Source organism: Falco naumanni, unplaced genomic scaffold, assembly GCF_017639655.2.
Source record: "Falco naumanni isolate bFalNau1 unplaced genomic scaffold, bFalNau1.pat scaffold_302_arrow_pat_ctg1, whole genome shotgun sequence".
Classification (NCBI taxonomy): Eukaryota; Metazoa; Chordata; class Aves; order Falconiformes; family Falconidae; genus Falco; species Falco naumanni.
The window spans coordinates 1-8,725 of NW_024427435.1; the positions used below are offsets into that span (position 1 = coordinate 1).

General features: G+C 52.0%; 3 long non-coding RNA genes across 3 annotated transcripts; all 3 read right to left on the minus strand.

Annotated features, from left to right (window-relative positions):
• Positions 1-1,436: 1,436 nt before the first annotated feature.
• LOC121082115 lies at positions 1,437-2,009 on the minus strand. The gene is made up of 3 exons (XR_005825908.1): positions 1,822-2,009; positions 1,577-1,696; positions 1,437-1,466 (listed from the first exon to the last, which is right to left on the minus strand). It is a non-coding gene; the product is annotated as an uncharacterized LOC121082115 (long non-coding RNA).
• Positions 2,010-5,320: 3,311 nt separating this feature from the next.
• Positions 5,321-5,794, minus strand: LOC121082116. The gene is made up of 3 exons (XR_005825909.1): positions 5,776-5,794; positions 5,460-5,608; positions 5,321-5,361 (listed from the first exon to the last, which is right to left on the minus strand). It is a non-coding gene; the product is annotated as an uncharacterized LOC121082116 (long non-coding RNA).
• A 52-nt stretch (positions 5,795-5,846) lies between these two features.
• On the minus strand, positions 5,847-6,254 carry LOC121082112. Its single transcript, XR_005825906.1, has 3 exons — positions 6,227-6,254; positions 5,982-6,101; positions 5,847-5,871 (listed from the first exon to the last, which is right to left on the minus strand). It is a non-coding gene; the product is annotated as an uncharacterized LOC121082112 (long non-coding RNA).
• Positions 6,255-8,725: the final 2,471 nt, after the last annotated feature.

Below are 8,725 nucleotides of genomic sequence, written 5' to 3' on the forward strand. Positions count from 1 at the left end.
GGAGAGGGAGAGGGAGAATGCGCCGCGCGGGCTGGAAATGAACCCCACTTCCGGGGCCGTCTGCGTAGCCCGTACGTGCGAGGCCGAAGCCCCGCCCCTAGGGGTCAAGCCGTTTCTGCGCGCGGGCAAAAGCGGAATTGCGTCATACGCATGCGACGCCGCCGGAGACCCCGCCCCCTTTGGCTTCAAGCCGGCACTGCGCATGCGCTGCCCTTAGTTTTGCCAGTAACCCTTCTGCGCATGCGCAGAAGCGGCATTGCGTCATACGCACGCCGACGCCGCCCCGAGACCCCGCCCCCTTTGGCTTCAAGCCCGGTCTGCGCATGCGCTGCCCTTACTCTGCAGGGCGGCCCCACTGCTGCCGCCTGGCGAAAAAATTTAGGTACTGCAGCCAGCCTAGCTAACAGACTGCACCCTTTATTATACGAATGGAATCGAGAAGGGAACTCTGCCCACGGCCCGTTAGCAAGTTGCCCGGCTTCACATCTCGCTGGATCAAGTTCTTCCAGTGAACATATTCAATTCGACCAGTCTAGAGAAAAAGATAAAAAATAAAAAAAAAAAAAAAAAGAAAAAAAAAAAGAATCACTCGAGAGACAGGGCATACACTTTTTTTTTCCTTATCAAAACACCAGCAACGTTGCCTTAACGATAAAAGAGGCAATGAAACCTTTTCTTGTAAAATGCAAGGGCATTAAAGAGAAGGTAATTCGACAGACAATACATAAACCTCTCCAGCTCTTTCCCCACGTCTATTTGACATTCCTTTCCAAAAACTTTCTCGGGTGAACGTCTTCTGTCTTTGAGCAGTGCGACAGGCGGTTTGCAAACGGCACGAGTCTCTGCTTTTTAAAAATCAATTCAGACTCTGTAATCACTTTAGATGGGGCACTTTGTGTTTCAGAGAAACAAAACCAACGTTGAGTCTTTCCTTGAACGACACAGGCCCGTTCACCTTTACATCAGAGAAACAACCGTATGTGGTTCCGATCTCTCGAGGAATCTTTATTTTCCAACAGACTGCACCGTCAAGATCAACCAAGCAGTTTCCTACCGTTTCGCCAGCGAGCAAGAGGACTGTCTCGAGACTAAGTTTCCTCGAACAAACACCGAAGGGATCTTCAAGACTCGGTCCAAACGGCTCCGTCACCGTGAAATCGTAGTCCCCTTCAGCTCCACACCGCTTCATTCTGGGAACGCCCGCTAGAAAAAAAAGAAACGGTTTATTCAGTGTAACGATTCGATTGGTATACAAGCCTTCAAGGCTCCCAAGACGAAGTCTAAGAGGGTCAGGACCGTGAATGTTTGTACTCGCAGTGAAGCTCAACATCTTATGCAACCCTCAGCCAAGACAAAGGTGAAAAACTCACCGGCGCCGAACGTTTCCTCATCTGTAAGCTGCCCATCCTTAGCATGCAGGACTCCAAATTCAAAATTCACAGGTCCCGGAGAAAGAAAACCAAAAACTACAGGACAAACAGACAATCAAACAAAAGACCTCAAACAAGGACTCCTCTAAGGACTGTTATATACATCTTTTGTATACGACCTACGCACGGCAACATACGCTTCGTACCAGCTCCATTACATGCTCGAGTAGCAGATACCTCATACACTGCTTTCCATCACAGATTACGATTTTTTGATGACATTACTAAAGCTGGTCATCTATTAGTATGAGAGGTTATGCCAGTGCCTGAAATGATTTTCGATCTCAGACGTTGCACAGAAACGCCGCAGTTTTTCACTGCGATAAGCAATTGATATCTAAGTCGGTATACGTCACCGAGCGAGTGCTAGGAGTGAAAAGTTTACATTTACCTCTTGCTCTTCGACAGCCAATAAATCCCGTAAACAAAACAACATCTTTAGCACACCGGTACCGAAGACACAGCGCAAAACCCCCCGGTAATGTACTCCTGTATTTGTTCAATTTCAAAGTAGCCACTTCAACTGATAAAGACAGCCGATTTTCTACCTGTAACTCTACTCCTCATCATTATCCTGCTACAGAAAGAAACAAACCGCTAGCATTTCTACGTAACGACTTATTTTTCCAGAAAAGAATAAAAAGCCACAACCGACCAACCAAAAAAAAACCCAAACAGAAAACAAAACAAACAAAAAAAAAAACCCCACTCAAAAAAAAAAAAAACAAAAACCAAAAAACAACTCACCTCCTACCTTCTGTGTCCCAGGATGAAAAGTTTCCTTCGGGTTCTTCCCAAATTTGTCATGACCCACAGGACTGAAATGCAAATGAAATACTGCTTTAGAGGAGAGCAAGCATACACCTCGACATTAAACCATGAACTGGCTGTAGTCGGAATCGATTGCGAGAAGAATCGTTCAAAGAGCCTTGCTGCCGTGGAATTTTTTGCGGAAGAGCCATTTATTTCCCGCACGACTAACCGCTGAGACTTCTTAAACTTCTTTCTGATTTTAAAAACAGAAACAACTAGGACCCTGCACGGAGATCACTTTTAAGCGTACCGTATTTACTATAGAAAGCACAGAACTTTATTCCCTCGTCCTTCGCTTCGGCTTTATACATAACTGTCGTGAGCGTTTTAGGAAGACTCAGTAACCTATCCTATTTCATAAGCTTCTCTTCCATCCCTTTGAAAACAACTCCAGGCACGTCAAATGAAAAACGAGCTGCTCGGCATCAGGCTCGTACCCCAAAGATCCACAAGCAAGATCAGCTGCCTCGCTCAACGGAAAGCCCTCACGTATAGCATTTCTTCCCAACTCGTGTTTCTACGTGACTGTCATTTTCGCCCATTTTTTTTCCCCTACCGTTAATTTCCGGAGCTGCGCAGCACGCCACGGAGTGCCAAAGGCAGTCTGTCTGAGGCACACCGAGCTGACACGGAGGTCACATCCGATGCGCCTTTCCATCATCGCTTACGCTAGGCCACCACGCCGACAGGATCTCCTGTAGTTCCCTTCGAAAGCAATTAAAAGGCTGAGTTTAATTTAATTGACAAAAAAGCAGGTTTGTCGTGCAGCTGAAATTCGTTGACATAGTCGGTACCGAAACTCACGCTGGCTGTGAACGGGGTGAAATGGCAAAGGACCATCAGCCAGGCCCGAGGGAAGGCTCAAAGGCTGTACAAGCTAAAGAATAGCCAGGGAAGGGATTTTAGTCCGAGCCCAAGCGGGCAAAAGGAGATGACGTTAGTCTTGCTGCCTGCAGGTGTGTGGGAAAATCACCCTGAGGTGGGGGGGGAACTCGAGAAAATTGCGTCCTAACGGAAGCACGGTATTACGGAAAGCTTTTTTAAGGGTAGAATACAGCTATAGCCTCGAGGACGCTCGGCACGCACACAGCCTGGACCGCCACCGTTCCCTAAGCAGCGGCTCGGCGCACGCCGACAGCGGTGACGGAGGACGAGCTTAAGGCAAAAAGCCAAAAGCAAACCCCTCAAAGGCCAGAACCGTTCTCAGGAACACAGGAGCTAAGCCTAAAAGTGGTTGAAAGCTGCCTCCTACCTCTTCCCCCTCCGACACCGGCACGTTTCCTCGCGATCCCTTTTCGCAAACAAAAGACGGATGCCTGCGGTATCAGCTTGGTCCCGAAGCACCACGATGCGCTTGCTGGCTACACGCTCTCTTCTGACAAGGCTGACAGCTTCTCCGCACACGACAGCCGAGGCCCTGTGAAACACGAGGAAGGCAAACACCGGTAACGTCTCGCAGGGGTCAGGAGGAAGTCAGGATGCACTCCATTCGGAGCCCAACGCGTTACCCAAAGGAATAACCCCAGCAGAACAAGAGGCAGGAACGGTCGGTAGACAGGCAGACAACATGCACGGCAGCGATACCCACGTCAGACTTGCAGGGCGCTTCCAGTCAGCCCGCTGCCGCGGCTCAGGCCGGCGGCTGGGGGAAAGACAAAGCCCCGCGCAGAGCTGCGGCGGCTGCCCGGGCAGCCCAGAGGCGGCGGGGGGGGGCGGCAGGGCGCCGCGGGCCGACCCCTCCCTCTCCCGGGCCCCGCCAGGCCGCCACAAGTGGCGAGCACCGGGGCCGCCCCGCCGCCGCTCCTCGCCTCCGCGCTGAGGTAGCGGCGCAGCCCCGAGAGACAAAAAAAAAAAAAACAAAAAAAACCAGCCCAAAATAGGCAGCACCGTGAGGAGCCCGCTGACCACCGTCGCTGCCGGGGAGGCGAGAACGGCCGGCAGCCCCGCCGGTCCCGGGCCGGGCCGCCCGCCTCAGCCCGCCCGCCGCCGGCACCAGGCGCTCCCCGCCGCGGCCGAGCGCCGGCCCGCCACATCCCCCCCCCCCCCGGCCGCTGCCCGCCGGCCCCCGCCCGCCCGGCCGCCCTCAGGCCGAGCGCTCACCCAGCGTGCCGCCGCACGACCCGGCCCGAAAGTCTTCCAGGCTCCCGGCGAAGGCTCCGCACCGCCACGGGCGCGCCGGCGCGCCGCGCGGGCTGGAAATGAACCCCACTTCCGGGGCCGTCTGCGTAGCCCGTACGTGCGAGGCCGAAGCCCCGCCCCTAGGGGTCAAGCCGTTTCTGCGCGCGGGCAAAAGCGGAATTGCGTCATACGCATGCGACGCCGCCGGAGACCCCGCCCCCTTTGGCTTCAAGCCGGCACTGCGCATGCGCTGCCCTTAGTTTTGCCAGTACCCCTTCTGCGCATGCGCAGAAGCGGCATTGCGTCATACGCACGCCACGCCGCCCCAAACCCCGCCCCCTTTGGCTTCAAGCCCGGTCTGCGCATGCGCTGCCCTTACTCTGCAGGGCGGCCCCACTGCTGCCGCCTGGCGAAAAAATTTAGGTACTGCAGCCAGTCTAGCTAACAGACTGCACCCTTTATTATACGAATGGAATCGAGAAGGGAACTCTGCCCACGGCCCGTTAGCAAGTTGCCCGGCTTCACATCTCGCTGGATCAAGTTCTTCCAGTGAACATATTCAATTCGACCAGTCTAGAGAAAAAGAGAAAAAAGAAAAAAAAAAAAAAAAAAAAAGAAAAAACAAAAGAATCACTCGAGAGACAGGGCATACACTTTTTTTTTCCTTATCAAAACACCAGCAACGTTGTCTTAACGATAAAAGAGGCAATGAAACCTTTTCTTGTAAAATGTAAGGGCATTAAAGAGAAGGTAATTCGACAGACAATACATAAACCTCTCCAGCTCTTTCCCCACGTCTATTTGACATTCCTTTCCAAAAACTTTCTCGGGTGAACGTCTTTTGTCTTTGAGCAGTGCGACAGGCGGTTTGCAAACGGCACGAGTCTCTGCTTTTTAAAAATCAATTCAGACTCTGTAATCACTTTAGATGGGGCACTTTGTGTTTCAGAGAAACAAAACCAACGTTGAGTCTTTCCTTGAACGACACAGGCCCGTTCACCTTTACATCAGAGAAACAACGGATGTGGTTCCGATCTCTCAAGGAATCTTTATTTTCCAACAGACTGCACCGTCAAGATCAACAAAGCAGTTTCCTACCGTTTCGCCAGCGAGCAAGAGGACTGTCTCGAGACTAAGTTTCCTTGAACAAACACCGAAGGGATCTTCAAGACTCGGTCCAAATGGCTCCGTCACCGTGAAATCGTAGTCCCCTTCAGCTCCACACCGCTTCATTCTGGGAACGCCCGCTAGAAAAAAAAGAAACGGTTTATTCAGTGTAACGATTCGATTGGTATACAAGCCTTCAAGGCTCCCAAGACGAAGTCTAAGAGGGTCAGGACCGTGAATGTTTGTACTCGCAGTGAAGCTCAACATCTTATGCAACCCTCAGCCAAGACAAAGGTGAAAAACTCACCGGCGCCGAACGTTTCCTCATCTGTAAGCTGCCCATCCTTAGCATGCAGGACTCCAAATTCAAAATTCACAGGTCCCGGAGAAAGAAAACCAAAAACTACAGGACAAACAGACAATCAAACAAAAGACCTCAAACAAGGACTCCTCTAAGGACTGTTATATACATCTTTTGTATACGACCTACGCACGGCAACATACGCTTCGTACCAGCTCCATTACATGCTCAAGTAGCAGATACCTCATACACTGCTTTCCATCACAGATTACGATTTTTTGATGACATTACTAAAGTTGGTCATCTATTAGTATGAGAGGTTATGCCAGTGCCTGAAATGATTTTCGATCTCAGACGTTGCACAGAAACGCCGCAGTTTTTCACTGCGATAAGCAATTGATATCTAAGTCGGTATACGTCACCGAGCGAGTGCTAGGAGTGAAAAGTTTACATTTACCTCTTGCTCTTCGACAGCCAATAAATCCCGTAAACAAAACAACATCTTTAGCACACCGGTACCGAAGACACAGCGCAAAACCCCCCCGTTAATGTACTCCTGTATTTGTTCAATTTCAAAGTAGCCACTTCAACTGATAAAGACAGCCGATTTTCTACCTGTAACTCTACTCCTCATTATTATCCTGCTACAGAAAGAAACAAACCGCTAGCATTTCTACGTAACGACTTATTTTTCCAGAAAAGAATAAAAAGCCACAACCGACCAACCAAAAAAAAACCCAAACAGAAAACAAAACAAACAAAAAAAAAAACCCCACTCAAAAAAAAAAAAAAACAAAACAAAAAAAAACAAACCAAAAAACAACTCGCCTCCTACCTTCTGTGTCCCAGGATGAAAAGTTTCCTTCGGGTTCTTCCCAAATTTGTCATGACCCACAGGACTGAAATGCAAATGAAATACTGCTTTAGAGGAGAGCAAGCATACACCTCGACATTAAACCATGAACTGGCTGTAGTCGGAATCGATTGCGAGAAGAATCGTTCAAAGAGCCTTGCTGCCGTGGAATTTTTTGCGGAAGAGCCATTTATTTCCCGCACGACTAACCGCTGAGACTTCTTAAACTTCTTTCTGATTTTAAAAACAGAAACAACTAGGACCCTGCACGGAGATCACTTTTAAGCGTACCGTATTTACTATAGAAAGCACAGAACTTTATTCCCTCGTCCTTCGCTTCGGCTTTATACATAACTGTCGTGAGCGTTTTAGGAAGACTCAGTAACCTATCCTATTTCATAAGCTTCTCTTCCATCCCTTTGAAAACAACTCCAGGCACGTCAAATGAAAAACGAGCTGCTCAGCATCAGGCTCGTACCCCAAAGATCCACAAGCAAGATCAGCTGCCTCGCTCAACGGAAAGCCCTCACGTATAGCATTTCTTCCCAACTCGTGTTTCTACGTGACTGTCATTTTCGCCCATTTTTTTTCCCCTACCGTTAATTTCCGGAGCTGCGCAGCACGCCACGGAGTGCCAAAGGCAGTCTGTCTGAGGCACACCGAGCTGACACGGAGGTCACATCCGATGCGCCTTTCCATCATCGCTTACGCTAGGCCACCACGCCGACAGGATCTCCTGTAGTTCCCTTCGAAAGCAATTAAAAGGCTGAGTTTAATTTAATTGACAAAAAAGCAGGTTTGTCGTGCAGCTGAAATTCGTTGACATAGTCGGTACCGAAACTCACGCTGGCTGTGAACGGGGTGAAATGGCAAAGGACCATCAGCCAGGCCCGAGGGAAGGCTCAAAGGCTGTACAAGCTAAAGAATAGCCAGGGAAGGGATTTTAGTCCGAGCCCAAGCGGGCAAAAGGAGATGACGTTAGTCTTGCTGCCTGCAGGTGTGTGGGAAAATCACCCTGAGGTGGGGGGGGAACTCGAGAAAATTGCGTCCTAACGGAAGCACGGTATTACGGAAAGCTTTTTTTAGGGTAGAATACAGCTATAGCCTCGAGGACGCTCGGCACGCACACAGCCTGGACCGCCACCGTTCCCTAAGCAGCGGCTCGGCGCACGCCGACAGCGGTGACGGAGGACGAGCTTAAGGCAAAAAGCCAAAAGCAAACCCCTCAAAGGCCAGAACCGTTCTCAGGAACACAGGAGTTAAGCCTAAAAGTGGTTGAAAGCTGCCTCCTACCTCTTCCCCCTCCGACACCGGCACGTTTCCTCGCGATCCCTTTTCGCAAACAAAAGACGGATGCCTGCGGTATCAGCTTGGTCCCGAAGCACCACGATGCGCTTGCTGGCTACACGCTCTCTTCTGACAAGGCTGACAGCTTCTCCGCACACGACAGCCGAGGCCCTGTGAAACACGAGGAAGGCAAACACCGGTAACGTCTCGCAGGGGTCAGGAGGAAGTCAGGATGCACTCCATTCGGAGCCCAACGCGTTACCCAAAGGAATAACCCCAGCAGAACAAGAGGCAGGAACGGTCGGTAGACAGGCAGACAACATGCACGGCAGCGATACCCACGTCAGACGTGCAGGGCGCTTCCAGTCAGCCCGCTGCCGCGGCTCAGGCCGGCGGCTGGGGGAAAGACAAAGCCCCGCGCAGAGCTGCGGCGGCTGCCCGGGCAGCCCAGAGGCGGCGGGGGGGGCGGCAGGGCGCCGCGGGCCGACCCCTCCCTCTCCCGGGCCCCGCCAGGCCGCCACAAGTGGCGAGCACCGGGGCCGCCCCGCCGCCGCTCCTCGCCTCCGCGCTGAGGTAGCGGCGCAGCCCCGAGAGACAAAAAAAAAAAACAAAAAAAACCAGCCCAAAATAGGCAGCACCGTGAGGAGCCCGCTGACCACCGTCGCTGCCGTGGAGGCGAGAACGGCCGGCAGCCCCGCCGGTCCCGGGCCGGGCCGGGCCGCCCGCCTCAGCCCGCCCGCCGCCGGCACCAGGCGCTCCCCGCCGCGGCCGAGCGCCGGCCCGCCACATCCCCCCCCCCCCCCGGCCGCTGCCCGC